Consider the following 16,891-nt stretch of genomic DNA (forward strand, 5'->3'; position numbering starts at 1 on the left):
TCAGAATGTGTGGGGTTGGTAGGCAGGGCTATACCAGGACTTGATGCAGCCGCTGTTACTGTTTTTGTTTATCGTGGTTCATAACGGCGGCACGGTGGTTAGCACTGCTGCCTCGTTGTGCCAGGGACCCGGGTTCAATTCCCACCCTGGCTGACTATCTGCGTGGAGTTTGCACGTTCCGCCCCATGTCTGCTTGAGTTTCATCCCATGGTCCAAAGACATGCAGCTTAGGTTGATTTGGCCGCTCAGTGTCCAACGACTGGGTAGGTTACTGGGTTATGGGGATCGGGTGGGTGGTGGGCCTAGGTAGGGTGCACTTTGCAAGGGTCAGTGCAGACCCGATGGGCCTGGCGGACAAAGGTCATGGCCTGAAGATGTTGAACTCAATGTTGAGTCCAGGGGAATGCTGCAAAATGCCTAATTGGAATATGAGGCGTTGTTCATCCAGTTTGCGTTGGGTTTCACTTGAACATTGCAGCAGGCCAAGGATAGAAATGTGAGCATGAGAACAAGATGAAGAATTGAAATGGTAAGCGACAGAAGGTTGGAGCCGTACTTGCAGATTGAGTGAAGGTGTTCTGCAAATCGGTCACCGGTCTGCTTTTCACCTCAGGCAAGCAGATCACTGCTTCACCGGGAAGGAGTGTTTGGGACCTTAGATGGCAAGGAGGGAGGAAGTAAAGGATCAAGTGTCCCCCCTCCTTTGACTGTATGGAAAGGTGCCACACGCCAGGAGTGACAAAGGAGTGGATCGGGGTTTCATGGAGGAAACGGTTCCTTTGGAAGGTGAGATGAGGGGAAGATGTGTTTGGTGATGGCATCAGGGGGCAGCTGAGCAGAGTTGGTGAAGGATAATTCTTTAATACAGAGGCTGTGGGAAAATGAGAACAGGAAGAGCCCTACCATGGTTCTGGGAGAGAGGTGAAGGCTGGCGCAGAGATTTACGCGCACTTTTTTTCAATTTAGACTACTGTGTTCACTGCTCACAGCGCCGAGACCAACACCGCTATTAAATGGAACCCTGCTTCATTTTGGGCCTCAGTGAGGGAATGTGCTGCCAAGGCTGCACTTCAACCCACTTCCTGCACTAATAAGCTCAGCTTGCCAGTGCTGGCGTTCCGAACTCTCGACCCTCCATCGCGGCGTCTGGAACCTGCCAACACCCCAACTTAGCAGTAAGGGAGTCCTCGAGCCCCCCAAAGCCTACCGCAGGCCTCACCCCCAGGCCTGATCCGCGGCACAGGCAAGGTGCAACCTGGTATCTTCGGCACTACCAGCCTGGTACCCTTGCAATGTCCCAGCCAGCTTGACAGTGCCACCTGGGCACCCGGATGGCACTGCAAGGATGACGAACTGGCCGTGCCACAGTGCGCAGGTGGCATCTGGTGTGCCACCCTGCCCAAGTCCAAACACCTGATCGCCTGGGAGACCGACCCCCCACCCCCAAGTGCTGTTGCACCTGGTCCACGCTTGTGGAAACCAGTGCGAAACGGCGCCCCAAAGGGTCTCCGAGACGAGGCCATTAGGTCCCGGGCCTTGATTCACTTTGGTGTAAACTTATTTAAGTGCTTAACTTCACACTTAAATGTGAAAATCAAAATCTTGCCCATTGAGGGTGAGATCCATATTGTGATGCGTCGCGAGATGTCGTTCGATCTCGCAGGGTGTAACGAGCATCGTAAATCTTGCAAGAGGTCTCTCATGAGATTTACTGCCCTCATTGCGTCCTGAGTCGGGTGCAACAGGCCGTTAGATAATGCCCAATATATTCTGGCAATCTAACACCCCAATACTTAAAAATCCCTCCAAAATTGTTGGCTATGCTGTCAGCTGCCTCAGCCGCAATCTCACTCGTCTCACTCTTTCAAACAGCTGGTCTCACTCTCGTATGCATTCCTGAGATTTAGCCAAGGTGTGGGATCGAACCCCCTCCACTTGGAGACCCCGGGTGAGCGCTGTTCAGTCACCACAACCAGGGACCAGCCGGAACGGCACTCGTGGGGTTCTCCCAGGGAACCGGAGGTCCCAGCTGCTTGCCGTCTGGGCAGGGTGGCACCCTGGCAATGCCCAGTGCCACCTGATCACTGGTGCTGCCAAGGTGCCAAGCTGGCATTTTTTCCAAGATGGGGATCGGACCCGCAGGTGCCGTGGCGGGGGTGGGGGGTGCGAAGAGGACCCCCCGTATACATGAGTCGGGGTTTGTGGGGGGGAGGTGTGTGGTTTCAGAGGTCATCTCGAGACCTCCCGATCTCCCCCCGCACTGAGGTGCTCCGGCAAGTGGATCTCTTCAGTGCAATCAAAGGGACTAAGTGTGGCCTTGGCCGCCCATTCCCCAGATCGCAGATCGAGGTGCTCTTTAACGATGGTGGTCCGATCTCTGTGGGGATTGCCATGCGGGTTCTATCAGGCCCTGCCCTGCCAGAGTGACGGTGAAAGCCATTCCCCCAGATTTTGTTTGCCCTGACAGCGACGCCCACAGTTCATTAACAAATATTTTGACTAAACATCGCAACTAGTTATCCAGAAGCGGGGTGAGTTCATGAAGCCCGGCGGCAATCCTCAAAATCTTGCAAAGGCACCTGAACACTTTCCAGCAAGGAATCTTTGCCTTCCTGCTCACTTGGGTTATTTATAAAGCTGGATTTTATTAAAACTGGGTGACATGCGAATGGATCCTAGTTAATAAAGAGAACCTAAAGGGTTTGGCCTTTCCATCAAGTCTTTGGTAGGTTGAGAAGAACAGAGTCATTTGTCATTTGAAGTCATTTTAAAATTACGTCAAACTGGAACTGTTCTGGAACTAGTTCTGCAGGATCCCTTTAATTGATTGACTGCAGATATTTATTGGGACTGAGGTGATGTGCTAAAGCTGTCAGCAAACAAATTGAGTTTGATTTAATGGGGGTCACGATCTCGTGCCTGTGGTTAAGTTCTATCAATATGACCTACGTTTAATTCCACTGAGGAAATGTTTTAAACAAGCATGTGTCAAGGCAAACCCTTAAGGGCTTGGAATGTCAAGGGTCAGGGAAGCTGGTGACATTTACTGTGAAAGGTCAGTGGCCGGTAAGATTAACTGGCAATTGCCGAAATATTTTTTCGTGTTTTTGATGGGTTTTATTCAATTAGTTAATGGCGGAGGGCGGGATGCAAATCACCTTAATTTCCTAAATAAAGGCAAGGCTATAAATTCAGGAATGTCAATGCGGTTAAAGGGACAGTATCAGTTTGAGATCACCTGCGCCAGTGAAAATGGATGTCACAAAAATGTTCAAAGGAGCTTTTTAAAAAAAAAAATCTGGGGTTTGCTTTCATAATGTTGAAAATTAGGCCACAGCAGTGCTTCCAATTTGAGAAAAACGAAACTTTGAGGATGTGGGATTTTGCTAAATTGCCTGAAGAGTGAGAGACACCTTTCCTCACAAGCAACCCCTCCCATCCCCCAAGTGTGAAGTAGTCGCAAGCCCCTCCTTCATTCTATTTGGTATGAATGGTGTCAAGTGTATACATGCATGTCAGGAACTGGGGAGAATTATTTAGAAATGAAGCCGCTGCTCACAGAACGAGGCTGCGTTGGAAGATTTGCCACAGCAGTACACAACTGGGTGTACACAACAGTGCACATCCAGACGTAGGAACAGCTTCTTCCCCACAGCTACTAGACTCCTCAACGACTCCCCCTCGGATTTATCTGTTACCTGTAAGAACACTATTCACGATGCCCTAAACTGCTCTTGCTCATGTATTTGCTTTGTTTGGCCCTTATTCCGCACAGTAACTAATCACTATTGTCAATGTACCATTTGTCAATGTACTCTGTTGATTATTCTTTTGTTGACTATGTACGTACTGTGTACGTTCCCTTGGCAGAAAAATACTTTTCACTGTACTTCAGTTCATGTGACATTCAATCAATCAATTTTGCTATGGGTTTCGTACAGAGAATTGAATGTTCCGAATGCGAATACTTTGCAGATGTTTGCGTTGACACTTTTATGACATTGATCAAGGCACAGTTATGCATTCTCTCATAGCCCGTGTGGGCAGCTCAGAGCTGGAGCTGGGCCTGAGCTTCGCAACCTTAATCATACAATATAAAATAAACAGCAAGAAACAGCTGGAGGATGAGGTAATAAAAAGCTGAAGAAGGCATGTGTTATCATTCCCAATACCCCAGGCTGCGTTGTCCTCACCAAACACTCTTCATTCTATGTATGGAAAAAGCCGGCACATTGTGGAAAAAAGCATGCCTGGATGCAGAATAGGTGCTCCCAACAGGAGAGGCCTCAGATGCAGAATAAAGTGCAAAATCGGCTTTGCTACCTGAACTCTTCAAACTGCTAGACTCTGCAGTTTATGATTTAGTTTCAATCTAACTTCACTTGTCTTGATCATTTGGAGGTTGGGAACAGGAGAAGATTGTAGGATTTGTGCATTATGGTGCCCTATGACCCATCCCCCCATCTCCTGCACCATGCACCCCCCCCCCCCCCCCCCCCGCCCACACCATGCACCGCCCCCACCCCCCCGCCAGATCTCAGTGGTTAGACTGTCCCAGTGTGACTCAAGTTATTCTACGCATACATCTCTGTCAACTGCCACGGACTGTGTACCCTTAGCAATTCATTCTGCAGCATCCTCTGTATGTATGTCTTGTCTAAAAGCCTGTCAGACTGTCAGCTCAATATATGTTCAGTGGCTGGGAGGTAAACCACAACAAATAAGAGAGAAAGCTCTTGCCCTTTTTCTTCTGGTGTTTAAATAAATATTTTACACCTATATCTTTGCCAGTAGTGAGCATCTTGAAACATCTAAAACCATCCTTGTAATATTCTGTATGAATTCCAGGCCAATGGCTTTCAAATTACAAAAAGAAGCAGCAATCAATACAATGTTAATGCAGGCACTCTGAATCTGATTTCATATTAGATTTCAAAATTGGTTGGCCCCAGTAGGTTGTGCTTCTTCAGGTTTACAGTCATCACAGGAAGATAGTTGATACTGCCTCAGTTCCTGAATTTTGGCACAGTCTGTTGTGAGTGGGGCAAGTAAGCCTTGGAACTCGTTTCCTACTTGGATTGGATTGGATTGGATTTGTTTATTGTCGTGTACCGAGGTACGGTGAAAAGTATTTTTCTGCAAGCAGCTGAACAGATCATACAGTACATGGAAGAAAAGGGAATTAAACAAAATTCAAGAAAATACATGAGAATACATAATAGGGCAACACAAGATATACAATGTAACTACATAAGCATTGGCATCGGTTGAAGCATACAGGGTGTAGTGTTAATGAGGTCAGTCAATAAGAGGGTCATTTAGGAGTCTGGTGACAATGGGGAAGAAGCTGTTTTTGAGTCTGTTCGTGCGTGTTCTCAGACTTCTGAATCTCCTGCCTGATGGAAGAAGTTGGAAAAGTGAGTAAGCCGGGTGGGAGGGATCCTTGATTATGCTGCCCGCTTTCCCCCGGCAGCGGGAGGTATAGATGGAATCAATGGATGGGAGGCAGGTTTATGTGATGGACTGGGCGGTATTCATGACTCTCTGAAGTTCCTTGCGGTCCTGGGCCGAGCAGTTGCCATACCAGGCTGTGATGCAGCCCGATAGGATGCTTTCTATAGTGCATCTGTAAAAGTTGGTAAGGGTTGATGTGGACATGCCGAATTTCCTTAGTTTCCTGAGGAAGTATAGGTGCTGTTGTGCTTTCTTGGTAATAGCGTCGACGTGAGTGGACCAGTATAGATTTTTGGTGATGTGCACCCCTAGGAATTTGAAACTGCTAACCATCTCCACCTCGGCCCCGTTGATGCTGACAGGGGTGTGTACAGTACTTTGCTTCCTGAAGTCGATGACCAGCTCTTTAGTTTTGCTGGCATTGAGGGAGAGATTGTTGTCGTTACACCACTCCACTAGGTTCTCTATCTCCCTCCTGTATTTGGACTCGTCATTATTCGAGATCCGGCCCACTATGGTCGTATCGTCAGCAAACTTGTAGATGGAGTTGGAACCAAGTTTTGCCACGCAGTCGTGTGTGTACAGGGAGTAGAGTAGGTGGCTAAGTACGCAGCCTTGCGGGGTACCGGTATTGAGGACTATTGTGGAGGAGGTGTTGGTGTTCATTCTTACTGACTGTGGTCTGTTGGTCAGAAAGTCAAGGATCCAGTTGCAGAGTGGAGAGTCATTAACGACTTGGATGAGGGAGTTGAAGGGTGGGTCAGTAAATTTGCAGATGATACGAAGATTGGTGGAGTTGTGGATAGTGAGGAGGGCTGTTGTCAGCTTCAAAGAGACATAGATAGAATGCAGAGCTGGGCTGAGAAGTGGCAGATGGAGTTTAACCCTGACAAGTGTGAGGTTGTCCATTTTGGAAGGACAAATCTGAATGCGGAATACAGGGTTAATGGTAGGGTTCTTGGCAATGTGGAGGAGCAGAGAGATCTTGGGGTCTATGTTCATTGTTCTTTGAAAGTTGCCACTCAAGTGGATAGAGCTGTGAAGAAGGCCTATGGTGTGCTAGCGTTCATTAGCAGAGGGATTGAATTTAAGAGCCGTGAGGTGATGATGCAGCTGTACAAAACCTTGGTCAGGCCACATTTGGAGTACTGTGTGCAGTTCTGGTCACCTCATTTTAGGAAGGATGTGGAAGCTTTGGAAAAGGTGCAAAGGAGATTTACCAGGATGTTGCCTGGAATGGAGAGTAGGTCATACGAGGAAAGATTGAGGGTGCTAGGCCTTTTCTCATTAGAACGGAGAAGGATGAGGGGCGACTTGATAGAGGTTTATAAGATGATCAGGGGAATGGATAGAGTAGATAGTCAGAGACTTTTTCCCCGGGTGGAACACACCATTACAAGGGGACATAAATTTAAGATAAATGGTGGAAGATATAGAGGGGATATCAGAGGTAGGTTCTTTACCCAGAGAGTAGTGGGGGCATGGAATGCACTGCCTGTGGTAGTAGTTGAGTCGGAAAATTTATGGACCTTCAAGCGGCTATTGGATAGGTACTTGGATTAGGGTAGAATAAGGGAGTGTAGGTTAACTTCTTAAGGGCAGCACGGTAGCATTGTGGATAGCACAATTGCTTCACAGCTCCAGGGTCCCAGGTTCGATTTCGACTTGGGTCACTGTCTGTGTGGAGTCTGCACATCCTCCCCGTGACTGCGTGGGTTTCCTCCGGGTACTCCGGTTTCCTCCCACAGTCCAAAGATGTGCAGGTTGGGTGGATTGGCCATGACAAATTGTCCAAAATTCTATGATTAACCTAGGACAAAAGTTCGGCGCAACATCGTGGGCCGAAGGGCCTGTTCTGTGCTGTATTTCTCTATCTAAATCCTAGGTTTTGGAGCTTTGATATGAGCTTGGCTGGGATTATGGTGTTGAAGGCGGAGCTGTAGTCAATAAATAGGAGTCTGATGTAGGAGTCCTTGTTTTCGAGATGCTCTAGGGATGAGTGTTGGGCCAGGGAAATGGCGTCTGATGTGGACCGGTTGCGACGGTATGCGAATTGAAGTGGGTCAGGGCGTTCCGGGAGTATGGAGGTGATGCGCTTCATGATCAGCCTCTCAAAGCACTTCATTACAACTGACGTCAGGGCCACCGGGCGGTAGTCATTGAGGCATGTTGCTTGGTTCTTCTTTGGTACCGGTATGATGGTGGTCTTTTTGAAGCAGGTGGGGACCTCGGAGTGGAATAGGGATAGGTTAAAGATGTCTGTGAATACCTCTGCCAGCTGGTTTGCGCAGGCTCTGAGTGCACAACCAGGGATCCCTTCGGGCCCATCGCCTTCCGTGGGTTCACTTTCAGGAAGGCCGATCTGACTTCGGAAAATGTGATGGTGGGTGTGGGTGAATTATGGGCTACTTATTCCTAGTCGGAGCATAGGAGGAGGTATGGACAAGCAAAAGACAGTGGATCAATAGAATTTGGGTGTTCTTCGTATGAGCTTGATTGAATGCGGCTCATTTTCGCTGACTCATCAAGCGGCCGTGTCATGACCAGTTACCCAGGCGTGGGGTCAATGCATGAAGCCCAGGAGACAATCCTCAAAATCTTACAACTTCAGTAACCACCTGTGATTGACATACTGGAAAACACAGCGATAGAAACAAAAATCACGACACACTTGGAAACTCTGCCCTCCTGCTCCTAACAGTTTGGCAGTATATGGTTGTTTACAAAACTGGATTCATTTAAAAATCGGCCAAATTTGCAGACCGAGCAATATGTGAATGGATTCGAGTCAATGAAGATGACGTAAAGGACTTGGCCATTCCATCAACTCTTTAGCAGGTTTAATAGAACCCAGGGCTAAATTCTCCGTCAGCGTGATCCTCCGTTTCGCCGGCAGCGCATTCACGCCCGTGGATTTCCCAATGGTTTGGGAGGGGAAACCTCATTGGCCGGCTGACGGGATGGATGATCGTGCTGCCGGTGGGGGTGCACTGCACCGGCGGGGCGGAGAATCCTGCCCCCAGTCTTTTGTCCCAAAAAATTGTCTTGAAATGTTGCCTTACAGAACAATTGTAGCAGGATCCCTTCAATTGATTGACTGCAGAAATTTAATAGAAGGGGTTTTACATCGGGACCTTAAAATACAGTGAGCCATTCAAAGGTCCATTGACTTCGGCAAAAATGGAAAATCCCACCCAGTTGGAGGGGCTGTAAAATACTGCCCAGTGCTAGAGAACTGATATGCCATCAATAAGCACACGGCAAGTGATGAATGTAACTGAGGCTTTAATACACTAATCAGCAAGCCTCCTGGCCTCTGGCCCCGAACTGGGGCAGAGGCGGAGACTAGCCACCTTTGTACATGAGCCCGAGGGGAGGAGCCACAGGCGGAGTCAGCCGGGACAAGCCCAGGCATGTACAACACAACACAATGCAACACAGTAGTTTACCACAAAAACAATGAACAATCCGCAATCGGAGGGATTGATCAAGAGGATTAAGACCAATTGTCAACCTGCCTGAATATGTGGTGTTATGGCTGTTGGAGAACTGAGGTGGAGCAACTGTTTTCATCAAACATCTGCTTTTGGTCTCCTTACTTGAGAAAGGATGTACTGGCACTGGAGCTTCACTAGATCGATTCGGGAGTTGAGAGGATTGGTTTATGAGGAGAGATTACGTAGACTGGGACTACACTCATTGGAATTTAGAAGAATGAGGGGATCTTTTAGAAACATACAAAATTATGACAGGAATAGAAAGGATAGGAGCAGGGAGGTTGTTCCCACTGGCGGGTGAAACTAGAACTAGGAGGCATAGCCTCAAAATAAGAGGGAGCAGATTTAGGACTAAGTTGAGGAGGAATTTCTTCACCCAAAGGGTTGTGAATCTGTGGAATTCCCTGCCCAGTGAAGCAGTTGAGCCTACTTCATTAAAGGCAAAGGTAGATAGATTTTTGAACAGTAAAGGAATAAATGGTTAGGGTGAGCAAGGAGTAAGTGGAGCTGGGTTCACACAAAGATCAGCCACGATCTTATTGGATGGTGGAGCAGGCTTCTGGGGCCAGATGGCCTACTCCTGCTTCTAGTTCTTATGTGTAACTGAAGTCTTTAAATAGGTAAATGCCACAATGAATATAAAAGGGAAGTGTTTCATGCATTTGTCACTGTTATTTTACAGTATAGCCTTAAGGCCTGTTCTTAATTTTGGAAGCAAGGTAGGCCACATGTTTAATCCAAATGTATTTGGCTGCAAATATATTCATGAAGCTGAGCAGCACTGGGAGAAGACCATTGACTTTATTGAACATAAAACAGTGTGCATGGTTTGTGTGTGTGCACCTGCCTCAGTGTGTAACGGGTTCCTTGTGAAGAGGATGTCATTGCAATATTCATGCCGTTAACACCAAATGATTACATTTCTCTTGTCCCTTTGTCTTTTTCCTTTTCCATGCCTTTTACGCCTAAAGTTTGCCAGTTTGGAAATGCTGGATGCGCATGACAAAACAGATTGCTCCGTACTCCCTCCTTAATTTTCCTGTCGGCTCCGGTTCCTGGTTGGGCGCCTGCAGTCCGTCGGCTGCCAGTCTTCAGAGCGAATATCGCCAAGCTATTTGAGTGAGGTAACATGACAGCTGACGTCAATCCAATCTTTTGTACATGCTTGTTCCTGCCATGGTTGCCATTTAATGACCAGGAATATATACAGCCAAAGTTTCTTCCTCTTCTGTACCCGTGGAAACCGATTGCCCCTGTCCCTATCACCACTGGAGCTGAGGTCAACAAATGCTTCGAAACAGATCTGGGGTCCAGATAGGGATCATCCTGGTCTGTAAAACCTGGAGAACCTTGCTGAGCTATCGTGGAAGTTACCTCAGCCTGAGTGCTTTCCAAAAACAGATTCCCAAAACAAAGAGGGTGTTGGGGGAATGGGCAGGGGTGGGGTGGTGGGATGGGCGGTGTGGTAAGAGGGGAGAAAGGGGGAAGGAAGCGTATTCTGGAGGTCACTGGCTCTCGCAGTTCATTCCCTTACCTCAGTCCGAGACTCGCCGTTCCAGTCAGACGTGCTCCAGGAGGAAGTGCACGCTACAGCGACCATTGCTGGCGTGTTACCTTTCACTGGCAAGTGTAGTGAATCGCTGCTGCTCAAAGCTGTCAAATTAACCAGGTCAGCAGGACTGAAGACAGGAGAAAAAAAAAAAAATCAATAAATCTATGAATTAATAATGCAGCTGCCAGAGAGAATCATGGGTAAACAAAATGAATGTTTCAGGGTTTAACACTTTACTCTCCCATTCCTCTTGTCTTTTGCTGGTTGCCCTCTCAGAAAATATTATTTTTATTTTCATCACGGCCTCTTCGCAACATCTTAAAATGTTGGAAAATTATTCTATTTTAACAATGCGTATGGCCAGGATGTCATCCTCCCCCCCCCCCCCCCCCCCCCCCCCCCACCCCCACCCCCCAACCCCCCCCCCCCCCCCCCCACAGCATGTTTTCCGGTGGTGGAGGCTCACCTTTGGCTGCCAGCTATATTTTCCGGTCCCGTCAAAGTCAATGGCCAATTGCATTGCTAACTGGTCGCGCCTCCGGGGGAACCTTGGGGGTGGCGGGTGGGAAGCGGGTGGGGGTGGCGGTGGGGGGGAGAATGTTGGTCGGTGCGGGGGGGTGGGGGGGGGGGGGGGGGGTCACTTTTGGCAGGACTGGATAATCTCACCGGTGGGATGGTTCTGGAAAATCCTGGCCATGGAATCTACAGCACAGGAACGGATCATTTTGCCCAGTCGATTCAGGTTAGTGTTTACATTCCACTCAAGCCTCCTCCCAAACCCTCTCCCTCTCTCATCCTATCAATACATCATTCTATTCCTTTGCCCCTGCATTTATTTATCTAGCTTCCCCCTTAAAAACTTCCATGTGATGAACGTATGAATTAGGGGGCAGGAGGAGGCCACTCAGCCCTTCGAGCCTGCTCCGCCATTCGATAAGATCATGGCTGATCTGATTGCACCCTCAACCCCACATTCCTGCCGAATCCCAATTACTTTTCAGCCCCTCGTTAACCGATAATCTATCTGGCTCTGGCTTAAAAATATCCAAAGATGTGCTTCCACTGCCCTTTGAGGAAGAGAGTTCCAGAGACTGACGGCCCTCTGAGAGAAACAAAATTCTCCACATCTTTGTCTTAAATGAGCGACTTATTATTTTTAAACAGTGACCCCTAGTTTTAAATTCTCCCAAAAGAGGATGCATCCTCTCCACATCCAATCAGTCAATACCCTCAGCATCGTAAAGGTTTTGATTAAGTCTCTTCTTCCTTTTCTAAACTCCAGTGGATACAGCCCTGACCTCTCCAACCTTTTCTGACAAGATAACCTGCCCATTCCAGGTATTGGATAGTAAAGTATCCAAGTATTTACATCCTTCCTGAAATAAGGACATCAATACTGTACACAGTACTCCAGATGTGATCTCATCAACACCCTGTACAACCGAAGCATAGCCTCCCTACTTTTGTATTCAATTCTCCTGGTCACTGCAGAACCCTGCTTGGAGACTCACAGTGACTCCATTGCTCACAGAGTCTGAAGTCAGAATTTTGATGCCTATCGTGCCCCACCCCTACACCATGGGTGGGATGTTTGGTTTGGGGTTCAGGACAGAAGATTGAACACCATGGTAGCTGTGTTGCGGCCACTATCTACCCAACCCCCCTCCCCTGTTATGACATCACCAGCGCCGGGAAGGAATTGGGCGGCCTGCTTACCTGTGGACCAATTGAAATCCTTGAGTGGCAAATTAATGGTCATGTAAAGATATCTGCCTGTAGCTTCTGGGATTTTGTCTGTGATGTGGAGGTTGGCTCTCGCCGGCAGAAACTAAGGTAACTTTCCCCTTCCTCTGACAAAGCCAGCCACCACCCCAGCCCATGCTCGCAGTTCCAGCAGTGGCCACTGCTCCCAGTGGCGCTGGCAGCTCTCAGAGGCGGGACGTCCTCTCCAATGGGGCCCGGAGCCTCCTCAAGCCAATTAATGACAGTGTGGCTGCTAAATGGCTGCAGGGAAAACCAGCCAAGGGGAAGAGGGCTCACCCCTGAGTTTTACACTGTGGGCCCTACCACCACGATAAACTCAGCCTTAATACCAATTGAAAGACCAGACATTTGCACTTTCCCACTGACCGGCGGAATATATGACAGAGACTCTCTCTGTCAGAGTAAGCAGACCGTGATTGTTTGAAATGTTTGCATTTAATTCGCATCATATTACGTTTTATTGAAATTCCTCAGCCACGTTGCACAAATTACATGTTGGGGTGTGGTGACTGTTTTGTTTCGTAAAAAGAAAAATCCTACTGAAAGCAATGAGATGAATGAACTGTTAATCTTTTGGCCTTGGTTGAGGGTGGAATGCAGGCCAGGGCTTCCTGCCTTCCGGGAAATGCTGTCTTCTCAAACAGATGGTGTCCTTGATGGTGCCTGCGGAGGTGTCATTCTGACTCTGGGGAGCACTGCAGTGTCAAAATGAACTAAGTCCTCAAGTCTTGTCATGGCGCTCAAGTCTACGGTTTCATGGTTCAGGAGGCAAGCGTACTATCAGGTGAGGCCGGATGACACGTAATTCAATATTTGCCAGAAAAAAATAATTTTACAGAATTTAGGGTAAAGGACCACAGGGGAGATGAGAAGCAATACTTTTGCAGTGTGAGTGATTGCGATCTGGAATGAAATGGTTGTGAAAGCAGATTTAACAGCAACTTTCCAAAGGGCGAATATACTGGGTACTGGGTAAATGCTTGAAGGGAAAACAATTGGAAGTGCTATAAGGGAACAGCAGAAGGGTGGGTGTAATGAACTCCAATTGGCTTTATTGGTTGGCCAATTGGAGTATGAGCTCCCTCAACGATAGCTCATTGAGGGGGCCCATATAATCACCTGTGTAGGCTTTGTGAGCAGTCTTAAGTTGACTGGACTGCTAGCAGCATTGTTTGTAGCTGCTCCTGTAATATCGTTATTGTAAATAAATATTGGTGTGGTGAGGGAACTCCTGCCTCCCGTGGATTACTACAGTGGCGACGAGGATGGGATACGAATTTTGCGGAGACCAGCTGCCGCACTCGGAGGGTAAGCCTTGCCATTTTAAAAATGCCGTTTTTTGGGAGGTCGTCAAGGAAAAGACGGGCACCTATAAGGTACACCCCGCCCACTTCAGAGAAATATCCGGCGGACGACACAGAGGTGACAGACCCAGACATGAGGAGCAGGAAGAAGCTCAGAGAAATGCCAGCTGGCAGGAATTCCTCGGACCTTGGGGGGAGGGATGTAATGAACTCCAATTGGCTTTATTGGTTGGCCAATTGGAGTATGAGCTCCCTCAATGATAGCTCATTGAGGGGGCCCATATAATCACCTGTGTAGGCTTTGTGAGCAGTCTTAAGTTGACTGGACTGCTAGCAGCATTGTTGGTAGCTGCTCCTGTAATATCGTTATTGTAAATAAATATTGGTGTGGTGACAGAACTCCTGCCTCCCGTGGATTACTACAGTGGATAATGGATAATTCTTTCAAAAGATCTGGTCGGGACATGATGGGCCAAATGGCCTCTTTCCCTATGGTATAATTTGAAAACCTTAGGATAACATCCTTGTGTTAGTGTATGATCTGGTCTGTAATAAGACATCAGCACTTCACCTCATCAGTAGGGACTAAACACGCAGCACACCCTCCAGCCTGTTTTTCCAATCCCTCTGAAAATCTGCAGTACTTAATGATGAAGTGAAAGGTTTACAGCACACGTCGCTATTTCAAGCACTAAATAGTATTTTTATATTCTAAGTGCTTTCTAAAAAAATGTCATCAAAAACGGAATAAAGATATAAAAGATACATAAAAACTTATAGTGCGTCAAATTGTCATCTCTGCCAGAGACCAGCCCAATCACATCTTCCATTTGTTCCATGCCACTGATACCTTATAAACTCCAGAGGGATCACACTTTGTCTTTTCAGCTGTTAGCTATTTTAGAGAGGTTTATGGAATGTGTCTTCAGTCAGAGTCCGTTATTTATTGTTGTACTTCGCTGAAGTTTTCAAGAGTGGGGAAAGGCCCCAAAATGTTTCTTCTTACCTGTGTGTTAGTTGGGAAATAGTGGTTTGTTCGATCGCCCTTTAACGATTTTACAATCGCCTGAACACCTTGCTTGTCTTGTAGTCCATGACGCACCCAATAAGCGGCCTCCCATCCCGTGCAGCAATGATCCACGCCTCTGGTGTGAAGCATGGTCTGGCATAGCTCAGCAGCTCTATTCTAGCATGGCACCCGCATGTTCTGTCGGGGAATACAGTGGACTGAGAAGGTGCACGATTCATGGGAAGGGATTTTCCGTTGCCTGACACCGATCGCAATCGGGGATCGGGCGGAGAACCCCTGTTTGCGACCAAATTAGGGGCGGCGCCTGTTTTCAGATGCTCCGGCCCCCTCCAAAATGGCATCATCAAGGAGTATGCGGCGCTCCATTGGGACGGCCCCACGACGTTACCTGAAGGCCCTCCCCCGATGCTCTGCCCCCGAAGGGTCGAGTTCTCTCAGTTTCTGTGGACCGGGCATGGCAGTTGTGGACTGTGTCCAGCGCCGCCACAGATGGAGGGGGGGGGGGGGGGCGCGGGCCTGTGCTGCTGGCCGGGAGGGCTTCAGCGAGGGCAGGGGAGACTGGTGGAGGGTGGCGAGAGGATGTCCAAGGAGCACTGTCATGTTATACAGCACGACCGCTGCAGGTCGTCACCGTGCGCATGAGCCCCATTGATCCGGCAATTCTCCAGGCATTTATATCAGGAAGGCCGTGCGTTTTATGTGGTGCGGCTACTAGCCCCTCATCGGTCGGAGCATCGGTGCGGTGGTGGCACCAACTTTGATGTCGTAAAACCAGACACTTTCTTCGGACATAGCTTCAAAATCGGAGAATCCAGCCCCTCTGTTTTCTCTGGGCCATATACTCGGGCATCTGAGGCCATTTCTTCACCTCTTCCAAAGCCCCCTCAAACAGCCAACCTCGAGAGGTCATGGGTGTGGGTCACTCTCTCCCAGTTATTACTGCCAGTGTTCGCCATCTTCATATCTTGGTTGCAGAGGTATGGACACCCAGCACTTTCTGACCCAGGCCATACAGAAGGTTTCTGGGTATACAGCCATTATCTGATACTCAAACCAACACTTTATGGATGGGACAGAGCCTGTCCACTTGCTGCCAAAGCTGTCCCTCAGTGTGGAATGTTGCGATCGCACCACTGGTGTAGAGCAACTTTCTGGTGAGACCTTGGCACACATTTTTCTTCAATCTCAAGTAGGGATGGCTGAACAGCTTGGTGTCAGTCCTGGAATGTACGTAGATGAACTGAAGGTGTATGAAAGAAGCAAAGAGAAGAATATACCAGTGAGTGTTGGCACCAGAACGCAGCCCCCTTTGATCCCGCCGCAGATCTCAAAAGATTCCGATGTTGCTCTGTCATGGCTGACCTTCCCCATAATGTTGGCATGGAAAGAGAGGAATCACATTAAGCAGCTTTGACGTGGAGCCAAATTTCTCCAGCAGCTTAAACACACTGGCCCAACTCCAGTGGCTGAATTTCTTGGTGAGATCGATGGAGAAATACATTCTGACAGCATCTGCGGAGACAAAGAGAGTTAACTTTGCAGGTTGCTGACCCTTCATCATCCTGACTTGGATATTCATTGTCATGTTTCATTTGATGGAGGATCTTTGAGCTGAAACATTGGCTCTCTTTCTCTCCACAGACACCGCCTGACCTATTGAGTATTTTCAGCTTCAGTTTGGATTTCTGATCTCCCTCATTGCCTCTGCCAATATATACTGGTCTCCTTTATTCACGGCATTTTTCTTGCAGCCGTCAGACAGGGGCTGGTTTAGCACACTGGGCTAAATCGCTGGCTTTTAAAGCAGATCAAGGCAGGCCAGCAGCACGGTTCGATTCCCGTACCAGCCTCCCCGAACAGGCGCCGGAATGTGGCGACTGGGAGCTTTTTACAGTAACTTCATTTGAAGCCTACTCGTGACAATAAGCAATTTTCATTTTCATTTCAGACCGACGACTGTTGATCTTCCAGTTTTGAAACCACGCTGGGGTTCGGGCTAGGTGTTTTCAGTGAAGATCTGAAGACTGATTTGGGCAAATCGGGCAAACACTTTCCCCATCATAGGGCGGTGTCTCGATCGTTGTTACAATTCCTGTGGTTGCCCTTGGTTTTGTACACAGTCCCAATCTTTGCATGGGCCTCTCCAGTTTACTCTCTCTTCCTACATTGCATTACTAAATGTAGAAAATCCCAACAGAGTTCTTTCTTGATGACAGTGACTAGAGCTGTGTACGTGTGTTAATGGGCCACGCCGTGGAAGGTTGAACAAGCTGTGTGTTTTCTACATTTA

At 48.1% G+C, this 16,891-nt stretch overlaps 1 protein-coding gene across 2 annotated transcripts in view; it reads left to right on the forward strand.

Annotated features, from left to right (window-relative positions):
- The window catches only part of LOC119968768 (Down syndrome cell adhesion molecule homolog), a 658,909-nt gene that overhangs the window by 104,856 nt on the left and 537,162 nt on the right, over nt 1–16,891 (forward strand). The window lies entirely within an intron of this gene.

Source organism: Scyliorhinus canicula, chromosome 7 (genome assembly GCF_902713615.1).
Source record: "Scyliorhinus canicula chromosome 7, sScyCan1.1, whole genome shotgun sequence".
Taxonomy (NCBI): Eukaryota; Metazoa; Chordata; class Chondrichthyes; order Carcharhiniformes; family Scyliorhinidae; genus Scyliorhinus; species Scyliorhinus canicula.